At 34.8% G+C, this 21,166-nt stretch overlaps 1 long non-coding RNA gene across 1 annotated transcript in view; it reads right to left on the bottom strand.

Moving 5' to 3' along the window:
* Positions 1 to 1,417, bottom strand: part of LOC141553458 (uncharacterized) — a 43,395-nt gene extending 41,978 nt beyond the window's left edge. The window contains exon 1 of the long non-coding RNA XR_012485458.1: positions 1,338 to 1,417. This is a non-coding gene — a long non-coding RNA (uncharacterized LOC141553458). The remainder of the gene's footprint in view (positions 1 to 1,337) is intronic.
* Between the last annotated feature and the right edge of the window lie 19,749 nt (positions 1,418 to 21,166).

Genomic DNA, 21,166 nt, shown 5'->3' with positions numbered 1-21,166 from the left:
CTACTCTCTTAGTCTTCTGATCTCCAAGTTAAAAAATTCTTCAGTCTTTTCAGTTATCCTCATATGATATGGGCTGGTTAAACTTTATCAATCCAGGTGCTCCTCTCCAGCTCTGAAATCAAACTATAAACCTTTTGGGAGTCCATGAATCCCAGATCAAGAATCCCTGCTTCATGGGTTATAAACTTCACCAGTATAAAGATAGTTTCTTCCATTGTGCTTTATTTTGCGATATATTGTGGTATAGTGGAATTGGCAAATATTTGTTGAATTGAATTAGAAATTATATATTTTTATTGTTCCTATGTATGTTAGTAACAGTGAATAGATAACTGGTTTTAAAATTCAGATATACATACACACATATACAGAGGGAGAAGGAGAAAGGGAGTGGAAGAATGGATCTATTGATATAGATATATCTGCATTTAAGTCCTACTTCTGGTATCTACTGTACTTATCTAAGTAACTTATCTAAGACTGTAAATTTAGAGGATTGATGACAATCTGCACTGATAGAGGGAGTTCTTTTTTTTTTTTTTTTTTTTTAAACCAGTCAGTCTATATCCATTAAGCATCAATTATTTGTCAAGCACAGTGTGTGTACTGAAGATACAAAAAGAATTACTTTTTGCTCTCTAGGAGCTTACAATCTTATGAGTTCTGCTCAATGATGAAGTCAGAGGTATGATTAAAAAATAGGTAACTTTCAGTCAACTACATATTCATATTCATTAAAGCACTCCATTTTGTATTTTCCTGACATATCTAAAAATGCCTATTTTCTGTGTTTTACATACACAGATACAGACATACAGAGATATACACATACACACATTTTTATGAAATTAGGAATAGCTGCGTCAGAGATGAAACCCTTTGAGAAAAATTGCGAAAGCTGATTCCTGTGACAAATCCAGACAAGAAGAGGCCAAATGTAGCTTGTCTGGTTAGGACTTTGATATTATCTCTTGAGGCGAGACAACAGAATTTCATGTAGGCCATCTTAGTTTTCAATTTTAAAAAATGCCTGGTCTCAACAAGAGTATGATAATAATCTTAGAACCTGATAAACAAATAGGATAATAAATTAGCCTTTCTAAATATCTAATTATTTATTCAGAAATAGTGACTGATTAGATCATTCTGCCTAACCATTTTATATTCTTGCAGAAGGCTAATTCATTGATCAATAAAAGCCTGCTGAGAATTTCCTGATTTGATCTGAATTCTTCCTCTTTAATTTTCTGGTGTGCATGTAGCTCCCATTTACTTACTTATTCATTTTTTAATATTTATTAGATGTGCCTATCAAGGTAGTCTCTAGGTGCACTTACCAAGTTTAATAGCAAGAGAATGATCCTACATTTTAGTTTATGGCAGCACAGACCCAGGGCCTCAAAGAAATTAATCTGTGGGTGGGCATGTGAGAATCTGAATACAAATTTAAAATGTGCCTCAAATCTCCTGTGCCAGGCTATTGTGATACCATGACTCTCACCATTATGACACGAGTAACTCATGTCAGGGAAGGTTGTCTGAGTGGTTTGTAGACTGTGGTGTGTATGTGTATGTGTGTGTGTGTGTGTGTGTGTGTGTGTGTGTGTGTATGTGTGTGTGTGTATGTATGTGTATGTATGTGTATGTGTAAGAGAGAGACCAAATACTCTGAAGTCTCTTTCCAGGACTTGCCTACAATCTAATGTAGAAGACAGGAGAGCTTACAGTGCCATAATCGGATATTTTATATTTAAAGAAATGTCTCAGGTTTCTACCTGATATCCTAAGGCTGCCTACCTGTACTTCCCCTCTCTCTATTGCTTTCTGTTGCCTTCCATCTTAGAGCTTCACTAGTCTAGCCTAACTAGTCTTTTTTTTTTTTTTTAAAGCTTTTTATTTTTCAAAGCATATGCGTGGACAATTCTTCAACATTAGCCCTTGAAAAACCCTGTTTTTTCCCCTCCTTCCCCCATGCCCTCCCCGAGCTAGCAAGTAGTTCAATTTATGTTAAGCATGATAAAAAATATATGTTAAATCCAATAGATGTATACATATTTATACAATTATCTTGCTGCACAAGAAAAAAAAAAGAGAGGCAAAACAAAATGTAAGCAAACAACAACAAAAAAATAAAGAGTGAGAATGCTTTGTGGTCCACACTCAGTTCCCACAGGCCTCTCTCTGGGTGTAGATGGCTCTCTTCATCACTGAACCATTAGAACTTGTTTGAATCATTTCATAGCTGAAAAGAGCCACGATCATCAGAATTGATCATCGTATAATCTTGTTGTTGCCATGAATGATCTCCTGGTTCTGCTCATTTCACTCAGCATCAATTCATGTAAGTCTCTCCAGGCCTCTCTAAAATCATCCTGGTGGTCATTTCTTACAGAACAATAATATTCCAGCCTAACTAGTCTAAATCCAGTTTCAATGCAGTAGTTATTTCAATGGCTGCTACAGAAAAAAAGTAGGTGAATGTCCTAACAGAAGTAATGCTTGCGGTGGGAGCAGAGAAAGGAGTCCTCCTGGTCCTAGAATGACAAGGAATTCTAGAGGTTTTGTGTTATTCATTCTGACCATTCTTTGAAATGAAAGAGCATATTATTCCCTTATATTTTAAGTTCAAAACCCAAGCCCAAATCCCTTCCTTTTTAAGGCAGCAGAGGCTGAAATAAGTATTGAAATTTATATATTACTTTGAGAGATGATCTGGAATAGTAACCAGCATCGAAATCAGAAATACTGGGGCTGAAGTCACTGCCCTTGCTAAAATATTGGCTATATGATCCCGAATAAATCATTTTTGTTTACAGAGTTTTCCAAGACTATAAGTTAAAGACAAGTTGATGATTTTAATAGAAAGTAGTTTAAGAGACCATAATGAGCTCAATGATCTTAGAAAAATGTGGGAAAAATTACACACAATAAAAGAGTGAAATGAGCAGAACCAAGAGAACAAAACGCAATGACAACTATATTGTTTTAATAATGACTTTGAACAAATAAGTAATATTTACTATTATAAATACCCAAATTAACTTTAAAGGACATATGAAGAAAGACACTCTCTGAATCCAAAGAAAGAATTAATAGAAATATCTACAGAATAATTTTACATATATAGTATTGTATTTGTGTCTAATGGTCATTATCTTTAAGGTGTTGTGAAGAGAGAAGGAAAAAAAAAAGAAATGTACATGATAACTTTATAATATATTTAAAAGCAATAGCAAATTGTACATAAGAGATTTGTACTTTCACATTCAATCAATTTTATTTTTAGAAATAATGCCATTCTATGAAAAGACTTGTTTTATTCCGTAAGTTAAAAAATAAAAAAAAAGTTTAAAAAATAGGCCACAATGGGAGTTTCTCACATCTATCGAATCATAGGCCTGTATGAAATAAATATATAGCCCTCCCCAAACTCTGCCTCATATATATAATTTCATTTTTCAAGACAGTTTTGTGAGGAAGGTAATACAATATTTTACAAATGAAAGGCATCATGACATAGTGGATAGAGAGTTGATTTTAAGACAGGATTTAAGTCCTGTCTCTCTTGAGTGCTCTCAACAACTCTTTAACATTGTCATTATTTAGTTGTTTTAAGTTATGTCTGACCTATTTGTTTTTTTTGGCAAAGAAATTGGAGTGGTTTTTTTCTTCAGATCATTTTACAGATGAGGAAACTGAGGCAAACAGGGTTAAGTGATTTGCCCAGGGTCACATAGCCAATAAGTGTCTGAGACCAGATTTGAAATCAGGTCTCTTTGACTCCAAGACCAGAACTCTTTCTACTGTGCCACATGGCTGTCCTCTCTTTAAGATAGTAAGTTGCATCTGGAAGTTCTCTCTACCTGTTAGATCTCAGATTTAGTACTTATCCCTTTCCCATTTTACATATGAGAGAAATGAAGATCAAGGAGATGCCAGTGAGTTGCCAAGCCAGTAAATGTCAGAGAAGACACTTGAAAATAGCTCTTTTTGGCTTCAAGGCTAGCTTTCCAACTACTTCACTATGCTATCTCTTAAAGTCACATTTTGTGCAAAATTTGGAGATTTGCAATGTGTTTGCCTGACAAAACAAAACAAAACAAAAACTGTGAAGTGATAGTATTATTATCTCCATTTTATTGATGAAGAAATTGAAACTGTGAAAATTCAAGTGATTTGCCTCATTAGTAGTTATTATTATCCACATTTTAAAGTAGAAGAAATTGAAGTCCAAAAATTTCACATATTTTACCTAAGGTCATATAACAAGTAAATTAGAGCCAAGATTCAAAATCAAATCCAGTGTTTTTCTTACTCTGCTGCCTTAAATAAGACTTGTAGTGAAAATAAGAAAGGTTGAGTTCCAAGCTTAGTTTGTTTGTTTTCTTGCTGTGGATATGAAAAGCAGAAGCATTATTAGCTCTACCTTGAAAGGCTATTTGTGGGTGGTTTCCTTATCTTTAAATTGGATTTATAATTATATGACATTGCTGTAATATTGTGAAGGCCGGTAAAATATTACACCAATATGACCTGCTATTTAGCTATTTTAAAATGATGATCAAGTGTAACATCTCTATGATACCCTTTCTCATTCATATAAAGGGAAATATTTTTGATTAAAGTTTTTTATTTTCAAAACATATGAATAAATAATTTTCAACATTCACCCTTGCAAAACCTTGTGTCCCAATTTTTTTCCTTCTCTTCCCTCCACCCCCTCACCTAGACCACAAGTAATCTAACATGTTAAATGTGCAGTTTTTCTATACATATTTCCACAATTATCATGCTACACAAGAAAAGTCAATCAAAAAGGAAAAAAAATCAGCAAACAATAATAAAAAGGTGAAAGTACTATATTGTAATCCACACTCAGTCCCCACAGTCCTCTCTCTAAGTGCAAATGGCTCTCTTTATCACAAGATCCTTAGAACTGGTCTGAATCACCTCATTGTTGAAGAGAGCCACGTCCATCAGAATTGATCATCATATAATCTTGCTGTTGCCATGTATAGTGATCTCCTGGTTCTACTTACTTTCCTTAGCATCACTTTATGTAAGTCTTTCTAGCCCTCTCTGAAATCATCCTGTTGATTGTTTGTCACAGAATAATAATATTTCATAATACTCATATACCATGACTTGTTGAGCCATTCTCCAGTTGATGGGCCTCCACTCAGTTTCCAATTTCTTGCTACTACAAAAACTTTTTTCCCTTTTTTATGGAGGGAAAATATTTTGATGTAAGATTTGCCATTAGATTATAAACTTCTTGACAATAAGTATTGTTTCATTGTTTGATATTTATAAACCAAAGATCTAGCCTTGTTCCTGACATATATTAAACACTTAATACATGTTTGCTGATTGATTGATCAGAATTGTTTCTTTTCCCTTTCTTTATACATAGTCTAGACCTATAATAGTCTAGATTAATAGGACTAGGAAACCTGTTGAGACATTACCAGTTGAATAGCACAAGACAAATTATTGATGACAATATTTATTCTGTTCACTACTATATTTTACTATATTTGCTTCCTTTTTTTCTCTCCTATATACTTTTTTCTTCCCAATTTGTTCTCACATTTGTACAGTGGTATGTGAATTATTTGGAATAAATAAAACTTACACTATTGCATCTTGAGCAGTAACTCTTATGCCTCTGTGCATTTCTCACCACTAGGCTGACTTGGAATAACTCACCTCAACTAGATGAGATCAGATTGACCTAGTTTCTTATCATTTACTTAGTCCTCTCAGTTGAGTGATAGATTTTGTGCCATACACACATTCTATTTCTCTTTTTTTGGTCTTGTTTTTGTTCTGTTGGTTTTGAGAAAGGATACTAATTACTTTGTTAAAATGTGTGAAAGTTGTAACTCTTAAAGAGCACACTTCAATGACCAGTAGATATATTGAGTGTGGGATGTCAAGCATTTCAATGATAATTCTACTCCACAGTGAACAGGATTAAAGTGCAAAAGAAAGTATAGTTGAAAACAAAACAACTGACAAACTATTGCTGCAAAACAGACTAATTAATCCTCAGAAAACAAGCAAAGACCTTTGGAGGGACCTGACAGCTGATGGGGATGTTATTTATTTCTCTACAATAATGATGTTTAAAGAAGACATTTTAAACTTTTTTTTTAAGCTACTGATCTTTGCTATAAATAAAATTACTTGTTATGGGCAAAGCAATATAAAGACTGAAGAATTCCAGTTTGTAATTATTTTTTTTACTAAAAAAAAAAATCTCTCAAGGACATAGCAAAATCCTTATTAGAAGCGTGGGATGGACTAAGAAGATCTGGGCATTTTCAGTAAATTATAAATCATCCATTCCCAAGTTAGGCAGAAGTATTTAAAAAAATAATAACAAAAAACATTTTTAGTGGATATTGTTTTCATTGAGGAATGATGAGCTCTGATAAATTTGTTGATATAATGGAAAGTAAGATTATTCCTAAATTATACAGATTTCTAGATGGAAATGGAATACTACAACATGACTTTGAATCATTCCCTATCACTATGAAAGATTAAAAAAAAAATTGTTCAAGAGATGGAGATAAATATGCTTCAGTGGTCATGGAAATTCACCTGATTTAAATGTCATTGAAGATATGGGCTGTTATTGAGGCTAGACTTAGAAAAGAGACCATTCATCAAAGATCAGATTGATATTTGGTGTTTATGGATATGTGAGTTCATGATGAAATACTAAAGAATTCATGTCACAATAGCAAAGATATGCATATGAAAAGTTTTTTAAAGTTGTAAATCCACTATAATTTATTGTTTTACTTTATCTCAATGAATTCTCATCTCATTTTACTTCCTCCATTATTATTTTCATTTTTTCTGGTTCTTCCTTTTTACCCACCGTAGCATATTCTTAAGTCTGCCTCAGGGCACTCTCTCCTTTATCATCAGTATACAAATTGTGAGTGCTTTAGAGGAATAACATAGTTGAGTTCTATTTTCCAAAGAACTTTGAGCTTTTAAACCACTCTCACATATCAAAAGAACACTGAGAGAGAATGTTATATAAACATAAAGCACTTTCATTAGTCTGTGTGGGGTAGTGGATAAAATCTTAGAATCAGGAAAATTTGGGTTTACCTTCTATCTGTGACAATACCAGCTGTCTGATTAAGGACAATTCCCATAATCTTTAATTAACTCAAACAATGCTCAAGGCCTATAAAGAGATGAATTGTTCTGTATCAATGGAGAGTTTTCTTAATGGAAATTCTCTATATTGATGAATCCACAGATCCAGACCCAACTTTTTTTAAAACTTGTTTTTAATATAAAGTAATATTTACATTTCACTATCCACATAAATCAGATAGCCAGTCAATAAGTAGTTATTAAGCTACTACCTACTATATGCCAGGCATTAAGTTTTGAGGAAACAAATCCAAAAAAGGAGAGTTTCTACTCTCAAGGAAATTAGAATAAAATGGGGAAAATAAAACTCAAATGGAAGATGAAGGTGGAAACCTGAGGAGAGGGAAATAGGTCTGATATAGATATCAGTTGATAAAGTCCTAAGGTAGTATAGTCAAGTAAAAAAGGGGGGAGATGCCTGAGCTGATCTCTCTCATTAATTGGGGGTTTGGAATTTATTGTCCCATTCTCCAATTGGAAAAGCAGAGTGATGAGGTGAAGTTCTAAGGTGATGAGCTTTTACAGGATCATTGGCAATAGGGATCCCAATAAGGATCATGGGGCATGGTAGAGAAATGTCAGAGTAAATAATAAAATACAAGAATGAAGGTGCAAATGAATTTAGCAGCTATTCAGGTCTATGTCAAAGTTAAGTGGAGATTTGTATTTGGAAAACACAGTAGGTAGACAGGGCACATAAGATTTAATTTATAATTAAATTAACTAATATAGGAAAGCAACAACAAGAAGATAGTAATGTTAATGGTTTTCAAATAGAAAATGTACACATTTTTAGCAAATGGATTGAATTTTTAATTGCAGCCCTTCCCCTGGCATGAGGAGAATATGAGGGCTCCTTGAGATTTATTACAGTCTGTCATGCAATTCAGCAATCATCAGAGGCATTTAAAATTTTGGCATAACAGACTGTTAGGGCCAAATTTTTAGTTCACATGGTCTCAAAAACAGGCATTTACTTGCTTTCTCTCCCAAGTTCTACCTTATCATGCTGGGATGATGTGGCAGCTTCAGTTATGAGTGGAGGAAGTTGCTTGTCCATTGCAGATTTGAAGGTGTGAATGTGGAGTTTTGCAAAAGTACTTTGAGGGATAGAGGAGACTTTCTGAGAGGTTATTCTATGTCCTCAAGATGCCTGGGCTGATTAAATGGAAAAACCTACATTTTGATACTTGTGAATCTATAGTATTGTTCAGGGGGAAACTACTCCTTCTGTAGAAAAGGAAAAATGTTGAAAGGTCTGATAAAATTGATGCACTCATCACTCATGTAGGTTCTCAGGCAATTCATGAGGCATGTTCAGAATGCAATATAACTTTCTTTGTAACTACTTTTTTTTTTTTTTTTTTCTTTTGCCAAGGGCAGCTTGCTCCATATAATAGTAGGAGGTCATATTCAGGCTGAAGGATAAAGTACTGATGTAAAAATTGAATGGGCTGACATGTTTCCATTCTGAGTTTATAGTCTGGGATAAAGGAAAGAGCAGTGATTGTGAAGTCATGGAATCTGGGTTCAAATCCTCCCTCTGATGCTTGCTACCTGTGCAAGCTTGAAAAAGTCATTTCATTTCCTTTGCCTCAGTTTCCTAAACTGTAAAATGAGGGAACTGTGATAGGCACTGTGATCTTCCTCATATCCTTTTCAACTCTACTTTTAAAAATATGATTCTTGAATGAATGAATCAAGTATTTCTTATCATGTACAAAAAGCTGCAAAAAGTATTAGAGGTACAAAATGAAAAGTCAGATAATTCCTGTTCTCAGTGGGCTCACGTTCTTATGAAGGAGATAGCACACTTAAAAAATTTCTATTCCAGGTCAGATAGAAATGACCATGGTCCTCAGGGTACAGCAGCAAAGCAGATGGCAATGCTTTTTCTTTAATCTCATTTCCATTGATAAAATCACAGTAGCATATGTTGAATCATTTGACATTGCCAAGGACTTTTTTCCTAGGTCTTCAGTGAATGTGGATGTAGTACCTGCAAGAGAAGTTGTCAAGTTACATCTCTGTAGGTTGCTGTCTGTATTGGAAGCATTGCTTTTCTGAAAGTTCTGGGATACATAGTTATCTCCATCAAGATCTGAGTGGAGATAGTAACCAAATTGTTGGTGGTGATTTGGTTTTCAGAGCATGAACTGTTCTCATCTCCCCAGAGTGCCTTGCTTTTTCCACTAACCTGGCTTCCCTGTCCTAAGAATGGCAGGTAGTTAGTTGATGGGGATGACTGGCCCTTTGCCTGAGTCCCAGATGAAAACTACAAGAGACTGGCTGTAAGCAGGACCAGTAGGCTGAGGGATGTTGCCACTTATAAGGCTCCTGTTGGTGGGTCAGAAGTTGTTGCTAGTGGTGATGAAGAAAGTGGACTGCTTCTCCATGATTTCTCCCCTCAATGATGGCTGTAGGGGCAGAGCTGGAAGCAGATCTAATGGTTTGCAGAGGTGGAGACTGGGGAAATTCTATTTCCCAGGCCCTTAGATTCAGAGCCCTCATCTCTCAACATCAGGTCTGAGAAGAGATGACCATCAAGGTGGTGATGGTCATTTAACTTGCCTGACTTTTCCTGCTTTCTGTCTCTTTGTTGTCACCTCTGAAAGCACAACTCTTTTGTGCTTTACTTTCTCCACATATAAAATGACAATACAATTGCCTGTCCCTCTTCTATCTCCTACTCTTATATTCCTCACCCCAACCCCCAATCTCCATCACTTTCTCTGTTACCACTATTTTCCTCTTTCCTAGGGAGGTGAGAATTAATTAGATCCAATCTATAAAGTATCTTGAGTTTCTCTGAGAAAGGCACTCTAAAATACAAGGTATCATTATTATCTCTGCCTCTCAGACACATTTGGCCACAGATGTCTCCATCTTCATTTTGTGGCCGTCAATTTGAGATATTTAAACTTCAGAAAACAGTTGGAGCTATCTGACGACTTCTGAAGAGTCATAGATCTGTCGAGCTTAGTGTGAGACAAAGCAGCGGGTAGTGTGGTCAGAAAACTAGATTTGAATTCCGTATTGTCCTCATTCCCTGTCCCCCTCAATCTCCCCTCACACTCCCTGCAATGCTTCCCCCCTTTCCCTAAAAATATAATTCTCATTAAAGAGAAAAAAAAGATCTTTATTAGGAAAGAAAACTTTGCAATGACAGAGAATCTTTATCACCTCATTTCCACTGCTCCCCCCTTTAAATTTAGAAATGGGTGTGAAAGGTTTGATGTAGAAAACAATATCATCTTTTCTACTGATCTGTAGCCTGGAACAGAAGCTCAAAGACACTAGTCTTTCTATTTCACACTGTGCAAGGGGAAATGGCTGGTGCTCATGTTTTATTGGAAAGACAGGAACAAAGGATCTTAAGAGGACTACAGAGGGGCCATGTGAGTCATAACAAGGCTTGTGAAATTGTTTCAACTCTTCCTCAGCCCTTAGCTGTTGTGACAAATGTGTCAAGCCTTTAGACAGGGAATAAATAGTACTGGGTCTTCATGGAGTTTGGTGAGATGTAGAACAGGATTCTGCCTCCAAGTTGGGGAACTGAAACAAGTAGAAAGGAAACTGAAAGCTTTTTAGTGAGGATGGAGGTTTTTGATATTGGGTCCTTATATATTGGGTCCTTATCCTGTATATCTGTTTCAATCCAATACTTTAAAAAAGTGTTTTTTTATTTTTATGTTCTGGCTTAGAAACAATGCTGGCCAATGCTCCAAAACTGTGAATGTTTTTGTAGAACATTGTGAAGCCCCTTTTTTATTTCTGAGCCTGAAATTTAGAAACTGGAACCTACTCTTCTTTTTTGTGCTGAAACTGCTGCCTATAATAATGAAGATATTTTTATCTGGTACTTTTATTTAGAGTACTGATGAACAAGTCAACTTGAACAACTGTGTATGTAACTTCTACACTGCTGGGATCAGACATAATTGAATGTTGTTAAGTTGTTTTTTAGTCATGTATGAGTCTCTGTGACGCCATTTGAGGTTTACTTGACAAAGATACTGGAGTGATAAACCATTTCCATCTCCGGCTCATTTTACAGATGAGTAAAGTGAGGCAAACTGAGTTGTTACCTGTCCATGATCACATAGCTAATATGTGACTGAGGCCAGATTTGAACTCAGGTTTTCCTGACTCCAGATCCATCACTCTATCCTCTGTGCTACTTATCTGATCATAATTTAACTTATAAGATTCAATATCTACCTAGTTTTACTTTGTAACATATATAACAGTACAGAGGTATATTTTACATACAGAGGTATATTTTACATACAAATATATGTAAGTAGATATAAATATATGTATATACATCTACATAGATACATAAGACATATGCATATATATGTGTGTTTTTGTGTATTTCCAACTCTAAAGTTTCTAGCTATATATAACTCAAGAATATAGTAAAGGTCCATTTCAGACCTTGACTTCTCCTCCCTGACTCATTTCTCTTCATCTTTTTAGGTCATCCAATAACAGAGGTCTAGTGTCCTTTATTTATAATTTCTGTACCTCAATTTCAGCATCTGTAAAGTGGGAAGGTTGAATTAAATGACCTTCGAGTCCATTTCTTTCCAATCTATGTCTGTGATCCCAAGCCAGAAATGTGCTAGAAAAATCAGATCTGATTTCCATGACTTCTTTTGGTTCATGTCCTTGACCAGGTAATATTAATGTGCTACTGTAGTTTCCATACTTTTGGCTCTGACCTACCAAAAATAAATAGATTATTACTGTGGAGAAGCATTGTAGTGAAGTAAATGAATATGAACTTAGAGTCAGGAAGGAAGTCCATGGTAAGTCTTTGAGAATATATAAGCATAGTCAGGAAAATCTGGGTTCAAGTCCTGACTTCAAACCATACTAGCCATGTGCCAATAAGCAATAACAATATCATGTTAAACTTGAAAGAGCTCTTGGATTTGGATTTGGGACTTGAATCAGATCTTAGGTTGACTGTCATTTAACCAAGCCACTTCAGTATTCTAAGACTCAGTTTCCTCGTGTGTAGAATGAAGAAGTTTGATTAAATGACCTCTAAAGTATTTTCCAACTCCAAGGCTATGATTGTAGAAGCCTATGAACTTCTCTGTACAGCCAGGTAATCATTTAAGATGGTAATTTATAATTGGTTTCCAGATTTGCTTCAGTAGAAGGCATTTCTATGCCAGAAGTTTTTTTTTTTATTTATGAAATCACTGGCATAGGACCCCTGTTTCCCCTGACACACATACATACACACAAAGAAAGAGACAGAGACAGAGACAGAGACACACAGACAGAGGAACAGAGAAACAGATATGGAGACAGATAGATATACAGAGACAGAGACAGAAAGAGACATACACAGAGGAAACTAATTCCGCTAGTGGCCTGTCAAAAATATCCTCAATCAGGATGTATTCTGATGGAAGTGGATATCTTCAACATAAAGAAGATCCAACTCACTTCCAGCTGATCAATGATGGACAGAAACAACTACACCCAGAGAAGGAACAATGGGAATTGAATGTAAATTGTTAGCACTACTGTCTATCTACCCAGGTTACTTATACCTTCGGAATCTAATACTTAATGTGCAACAAGAAAATGGTATTTACACACATATATTGTATCTAGGTTATATTGTAACACATGTAAAATGTATGGGATTACCTGTCATGGGGGGAGGGAGTGGAGGGAGGGAGGGGATAATTTGGAAAAATGAATAAAAAAAATATCCTCAATCAGGCAATTGATTTAAGGTAAAATATAATACAACCATTGTTGTAATTCCACTAAGTGGGGGCATATTAAGGACTTGTTTTCTTATTTGTTTAATGACATATTCTTAAAGTTTTTAGGGAGTCACTGTTATCATGGAGCTCATAGGGAATTCTAAATTTGAATACTCTAAAATTTATTGATAAGATGTTTCTGTGTGATTTTGAGCAGATCAAATCAAATATTCTCTTCTTTCATTGTTCTATTTGAAAAATAAGGGAAATCATAGAGTTCTTGATAGAAAACAGATGAAAGAAACCTCATTCATCTGTAAAATGGAGTGGTTAGACTATGATTTTTAGATAATATCTATATTGAAAAGTACAGGTTAAAAATACTAAAATTAATAACAACTAGCATTTACATAGTACTTTAAGTTTTGCAAAACACTTTACAAATATTGCCTCATTTTATATCCACAACAATTGTAGGAGATAGGTGCTATTTTTATCCTTATTTTACAGATGAGGAAACTGAGGCAGATAGAGGTTAATTGACTTGCCCAAGGTCACACAGGTAACATATGTCAGAGGGAGGATTTGAACTCAGGTTTTCTTTTCTTTTATTTATTTTATAATTATAATTTTTTTGACAGTGCATATGCATGAGTAATTTTTTTTTACATTATCCCTTGCATTCATTTTTCCAAATTTTCCCCTCCCTCCCTCTACTCCCTCCCCTAGATGACAGGCAATCCCATACATATTAAATGCGTTACAGTTTAACCTAGATACAATATATGTGTGTAAATCCAATTTTCTTGTTGCACGGTAAGAATTGGATTCCGAAGGTATAAGTAATCTAGGTAGAAAGACAGTAGTGCAAACAGTTTACATTCAATTCCCAGTATTCCTTCTCTGGATGTAGCTGTTTCTGTCCATCATTGATCAACTGGAAGTGAATTGGATCTTCTTTATGTTGAAAATATCCACTTCAATCAGAATATAACTTCATACAGTATTGTTGTTGAAGTATATAGTGATCTCCTGGTTCTGCTCATTTCACTCAGCATCAGTTGATGTAAATTTCTCCAAACCTCTCTGTATTCATCCTGCTGGTCATTTCTTACAGAGCAATAATATTCCATAACATTCATGTACCATAATTTACCCAACCATTCTCCAATTGATGGACATCCATTCATTTTCCAGTTTCTAGCCACTACAAAAAGAGCTGCCACAAACATTTTGGCACATATAGGTCCCTTTCCCATCTTTAGTATTTCTTTGGGATATAAGCCCAGTAGTAGTACTGCTGGATCAAAGGGTATGCACAGTTTGATAACTTTTTGAGCATAGTTCCATATTGCTCTCCAGAATGGCCGGATTCTTTCACAGCTCCATCAACAATGCATCAGTGTCCCAGTTTTCCCACATCCCCTCCAACATTCATCATTATTAGTTCCTGTCATCTTAGCCAATCTGACAGGTATGTAGTGGTATCTCAGAGTTGTCTTAATTTGCATTTCTCTGATCAATAGTGATTTGGAACACTTTCATATGAGTGGAAATAGTTTCAATTTCATCCTCTGAAAATTGTCTGTTCATATCCTTTGACCATTTATCAATTGGAGAATGGTTTGATTTCTTATAAATTAGAATCAGTTCTCTATATATTTTGGAAATGAGGCCTTTATCAGAACCTTTAACTGTAAAAATATTTTCCCAATTTGTTACTTCTCTTCTAATCTTGTTTGCATTAGTTTTGTTTGTACAAAAGTTTTTTAATTTGATGCAATCAAAATTTTCTATTTTGTGATCAATAATGATCTCTAGTTTCCCTTTGGTCATAAATCCTTCCTTCTCCACAGGTCTGAGAGGTAAACTATCCTCTGTTCCTCTAATCTATTTATGATGTCATTCTTTATGCCTAAATCATGGATCCATTTTGATCTTATCTTGGTATATGGTGTTAAGTGTGAGTTCATATCTAATTTCTGCCATACTAATTTCCAGTTTTCCCAACAGTTATTTTTTCAAATAATGAATTCTTATCCCAAAAGTTGGTATCTTTGGGTTTGTCAAACACTAGATTGCTATAGTTGTACCCTATTTTGTCCTGTGTACCTAATCTGTTCCACTGATCGACTAGTCTATTTCTTAGCCAATACCAAATGGTTTTGGTGACTGCTGCTTTATAATATAGCTTTAGATCAGGTACAGCTAGACCACCTTCATCTGACTTTTTTTTCATTAATTCCCTTGAAATTCTAGACCTTTTATTCTTCCATATGAATTTTGTTGTTATTTTTCTAGGTCATTAAAATAGTTTCTTGGGAGTCTGATTGGTATAGCACTAAATAAATAGATTAGTTTGGGGAGTATTGTCATCTTTATTATATTCGCTCAGCCTATCCAAGAGCACTTAATATCTTTCCAATTATTTAAATCTGACTTTATTTTTGTGGCAAGTGTTTTGTAATTTTGCTCATATAATTCCTGACTTTTCTTTGGTAGATGGAGAACTCAGGTTTTCTTAACTCTAAAGCTTATGCCCTAACCACTGTACCATCTAGCTTCCTATGAAAGGAATATAGACCAAAAAATAATGACCAGCTTTCCACATGCTCATCCAGACATAGAATCTAGGTTTAAATATTGATTCTTCCACTTAACCACCTATGTAGTTTGGAGAAGGTCACAATTTTTCAGGGCTCGAGTATCACAAGATAAAAAATTTAAAGTTAGAAGCAACCTAAGAAATTTTTGAGGCACAAACCTCTCATTTCTCCAGATGAGAAAACTGATGTCCAGAGAGGTTAAATAAAGTCACACAGACATTCAGTGGCCAAAACGAGGATTCAGGTTTAGATCCCCTGGTTCCAGCTATAAGTTTTTCCCTCAACATACTTTTTTTTGCCTCTTCAAATCTATAATGAAAGTGTTGAAATAATAATTTTGGGGGACTATTTTCATGATAAATCTGTGACTCAATCTTATAGTGTCTTGGTGAAATGGACACTCTTCTTAACTTTTTAAATGCATGATTAAACATCAAGGAAAGGCATTGGACCAAGGTCTTGTTCAGGAACCTTGGAGGTCTTTCTCTGTGGCTCTATCTTCAAAGGGTTAAATCTTAAATTAAGACATGATTTTCTTTTCTTTTCTTTTCTTTTTAATGAATCTTCATTTCTAGGTTGACAGCAATTGTGCTAAGCCACATATTCAACTGGACCTGTGTAGACTTGAATAAAAAGTTTCTTGATCCCTGGAAGGATAATCTTTCCCAAAGCAAGACATAATTTTTCATTGGAATGCTTGATGAAATTAACTTTTCATGATTATTTAGTTCTTTTTAATTGTGTCTAACTTGGCACGACTCCATTTTGGAGTTTTCTTAACAAAGATGAAGGATGTGGATTTGCCATTTCCTTTTTCAGCCCAATATACAGATGAGGAATCTGAGACAAACAAGCTTAAATGACTTGCCTGGGGATCACATAGTAAATAAACATCTGAGGCCAGATTTGAACTCAGGAAGATGAATATTCCTGACTCTAGGCATGGCATTCTATCCAATGTGTTGCCAAACTGCTCCCAATTTTCAATTACAGTTTCAACAAACTACTGTTTTAGTATCACTGCCCTTTTCAAGTGCTTTAAATACACTTCTTAATTGATCCAAGTACAACTTTGTGAGATATATGACAAAAGTGTTATTTCAATTTTACTGATAAAGAAATGAAAGCTTCTAGGAGCTAAGTGACTCATGTATGATTACACAACTAGTATACTCTAGAATCTAGACTTAAAACCAGTTCTTTTTACTCTACAAAAGGTGTCTTCCAAGCTGGCATCTGAAGAAATGATTAAAGAATTATTATCATCATCATCATCATCATCATCACCATCATCATTACAGCTAACATTTAGATAGCATTTATGTGCCATGCAATTATTGGGCAGCAAGGCGGCACAATGGTTAAAGCACCAGGCCAGGCTCCAGGAAGATAAGTTCAGATATGACTTCAGATGCTTACTAAATGTGTGACTTTGGGGAAGTCACTTAACCCTGTTTGCCCTGGTTTTCTTATATGTAAAATGAGCTAGGAAAGGAAATGGCCAATCATTCCAGTATCTTTACCAAGAAAATCTCAAATGATGTCACAAAGAGTCAGATATGACTGAAATAACTGAACAAGAACAAATATACCATGGCTTTTACTAAGTGCATTGCAATTATCATCTCATTTGATCCTCACAAGAACCTTGAGGACAAAGTGCTATTATTGTTCCTATTTTGAGGTTAAGTGACTTGTTTAAGATAACATAGCTATTAAGCGTCTGAGGCTGGATTTGAACTCAAGGCTTTCTGATTCCAGGCACCAGTGCACCTCAGAAACAGTTCAATTTAATTAAACAGACAAAAAGAAGTAGTAAGGGGAAAGGGCTCTAGATTTGCCAAGAAACTTCTTTGAATCCCAAGCCTATTACTTACTACCTGTGACCTTGCCCTTGGTGTCTTCAGGCTCACTGTATTAAGTATTAAGATTAAAAAAAAAAAAAAAAAAAAAAAAAAAAAAAAAAAAAGCTTTCACTCTCAAGGACTTTACCTTTTTTTTGGACTTATTCAGTTAATTTTATGCAGTGCTATGCTGGACATGGTAGAAGGCTGAATCACCCTTGGCAATGACTTTAGCCATGGGAGTTTAAATAGCAAGCTCACAATTGAAAATTGGCAATTCCAATGTCAACAAACACACAAGACATTAGAAATTAAAAGGCTTAAAATACTTCACAATTGGTCTGTAAAAGACTGATGCCATGGGAACAGACAAATAAACATGCTTCTTTTCCCCCTTATCTCTAGAAGAATCCTCTTATTATTATTATTATTAAAGCTTTTTAATTTACAAAACATATGCATGGGTTATTTTCCAGCATTGACCCTTGAAAAGCCTTCTGTTTCAAATTATCCCCTCCTTCCCCCAACTCCCTCCCCTAGATGGCAGGTAGTCTCTGGAAGAATTCAAAGTGGATTCATATCAAAGGTCCATCACCTGAGAAACCTAACAACTAACAACTTGGCTTCTTCATCAGGAATTGTCTCTATTTCTTGCAGCAGATCCAAATGCCTTTCAGCTCTTCTCTGCATAGTTGATAATTCAGAAGCTTTCCCCTATGCAGTAATTAAAGGTGAATTTTCCAACTCTGTTGAAAAACCTCCTCAATTTAGCTCTGACAGGTTGTATTTTATAATGAGGTGAAAGGATATCACTGCTGGAGAAAAAACACACCCATGGACTCTGCTACTCACAAAAGGCTGTCAAATAGGATATGCTTCAATGTAGTGACTCATTGTGAGAGAAATGCTCCTGTTTGGTTCTAGATTTGCCCTGGCATATTTGTATTCTCAGAACAAACAGCGGGGGGAAAAAAGACCAGGAAACTCTTAAAAACACTTAAACTTGCAATAACAGCTTAGGCTCTTTCCCCCTAAGAGATCACCACAGCAGAAATCCATATGCATAAATGGCTCTTCATTACCTCTCTGCTGCCCATTTAAGAGATGCCTAATTAAAGTCAAGCCTTCTGAATTAAAGGCAAGACAGAGGTGAAGGACAGAGTACCACAAGTTTCTTCTGCATGATTATAAGTTATGAGGGTCTTTATTGATTTCAGTCTTTTCTTAGATCCTACTAGTGGGCCATCAGCCCTCGTCATTTCCTTAGATGGTTCTCCTTTGAACATGACTGGCAAAATTAGAGCTATTATCTTTACTCCAACAACAACAAAATTAGTCTTATTTCTTGTTTAAATTTATATCTGAGTAGCTGTAGAAATAATACCATACTGATTGGCTCTTTGAGGGAAGAGAAGGAATGGTAAAGAAAAAAATAAATTTCAAGCTGAAGCTGTCTGGCCAAAGTTGGTGGTGACAAGTCCAATGGGGCAGCTTCACGTCACGAGGACTTTCAGCCATTTTGCCTTTTAGAAGTGCCTAAGTATGGATGCTGGTTCACGTCCGGTGACTTTTAAGCACAGCCAGCTGTGTGAAATCAAGAATGGGCAGAAACCTTCTTCATTGTTCTAGTAGGTGTTTCAAAAACTTCCTGAACTGGATTGTGTTGGTTTCATTTTTTTTTCTCACTCTCAGTAAGTTGTGGAATGTTAATTTTTTTTTTTTTTTAAGGAAAAAAAAAAAGAGCAGAAAAACCTTAGGGAAAGAGCCCAGCTGTAAATGATAGATAAGAAGTCAAAAAGGAAGTGTGGAACAGGAGCCCCTAGTTTTGTGCTTAGATCTGTGACACTGGGGAGTCTAAAGTGTAAACAAACCCAAAAGGGGAAATTAAATTTGTCAGTTAGACAATTTCATTTAAAAAATAGTCACTATAAAAGGAAATATTGCCGATTATATGACAATGTTTCACCTTTATTTATCCACTTGTTCATTGCCACAGAGTACATCCTAACCTTGAGAGCAAGTTTAAAAAAATTTTCAAGAGATTTGAGTCCTTGATTTTCCTATTTACTTTCAATAATAATTCAGGTTTTATGTCAAGATAATGATAAATATTGCCAAAAAAGACAAATTATTTTTGGACTTTGGTTCACATTAAAAACTGAGAGGAAATGTGTTTGTTAAATATTAACTTCAATAGCTCAAAAGCAAAAATATTGAGAACCAAAATATGTTGGACAAATAGTATTATATCTTAGTGTATCTAAGAGAGAAAATGGTCATAAACTAAGATCTTTTAAGATTTATGTCCCATTCGGGTACTGCTATTTCACTATATTTTGTTTGTTCTTTGTGCAGGTCTCTATATCATTCTCATGTTTATTATATTTTGGTGTATGTTTAATCTTTATTGCTTTATCTCTAAATTGTTATATCCATAAGATTATGGTCCACTGAGTACAGTCCATTCTAATTTATTGCAGTGCCATCTAGTGGTTGAATGATTGATTTTCTCCCTTGTTATAGCAGTAATACTGGATAAAAGAGCATGCTGGGAGTGGAAGCCATGTTGTAGTGCTCAATGGATAAATAAAATGGAATAAAGTTAAATTCCATTTATATAATGTACAATTTACATACATACACATTTTCTTTTTTAAAAATGAGGTTCTTAGAAAACAATGGTGGCCTACTACAATATGGTAACTCTAAAAATAAAAGACTTTGCTAATGGTGACTTCCACTGCATCCTATGTCCAATATGTAAATAACATTTGTGTCTCATAGATACTCAGTCATTTCTGGAAAAATAGGGGAAGAAGAAATGTATCTACAAAGCAAACATAAAGATTTTAATTCTAATAGTAGTCATGTTTTGCTTTTGATTGTTCAATCTTAGAATGGAGTTGCTTGGTTAACTATTAAATTACTTTTTCTGGGAAATCTTTAAAAAAAAGAAATGAGATTCTTATACAAAATGATATAATAATAGACCTGGCTAAGGATAGACCTTAGCCAGGATAAGAAGATGGATTAAATGGCCTTTCAACATACGTAAACCTAGAATGCTATAATTTCAAGGAATATGAGAGAGGAGACAATGAATTTTGGCATAGAGCAACTGATTATGCTTCACTGAAAACAGAAATAATGTCAAAATGGACCACACAAGTCCATTGCTTTGATAGAGAATGACTGGCAGGTTACAAGATTAGGGGATGCAAGTTCCTATTGTACTTTGCTTCTTTAGGGATTTAAAAGCTGGAAGGAGATGTAGACTTAAGAAAAATAAGACTAATGGTATAGAAAAAAAGAAAGAAAACATAACTAGAGGAACTTCTGTTGAAAAAGATATTGATAAATTCTCTCTAAGATGGATATAATCTGGAACCTGGAAAGGAATATGCAACTCAGTTATGCCTTGAAGATTTGACTTTCTTCTCTCTTTTTGTTGCCTATCCACATTGACTTCATATGTTATTCTTTTAGTCTTGCTTTCTTTACACTGCCAGGATGTATTGGTATTATTTTAAAAGCTAGCAAAATATTGAAATAAATTATAGTAGTTAAACTTTATATAAAAAAGTGAGGAAGAAATCCCTATGCTACGTTTATCATTGATCCTGCATTGATCAATATACAATTTTCATTTTTGTCTTTTTTTTTTTTTATCACAATGTGAACAGAAAGATATGATAGAACATCAGGAAGGAAAGTGGAAGAAAAGTAAATATATAAATATATAAATAGCATTCAGGACAGAAAAAGAAAAAAGGATAATGGAATTTGTTTTGGACAAAGA

This window comes from Sminthopsis crassicaudata, chromosome 2 (assembly GCF_048593235.1).
Source record: "Sminthopsis crassicaudata isolate SCR6 chromosome 2, ASM4859323v1, whole genome shotgun sequence".
NCBI lineage: Eukaryota > Metazoa > Chordata > Mammalia > Dasyuromorphia > Dasyuridae > Sminthopsis > Sminthopsis crassicaudata.
Note: the sequence above shows the minus strand (reverse complement) of the source record. Positions and strands in the feature narration are given on the sequence as shown.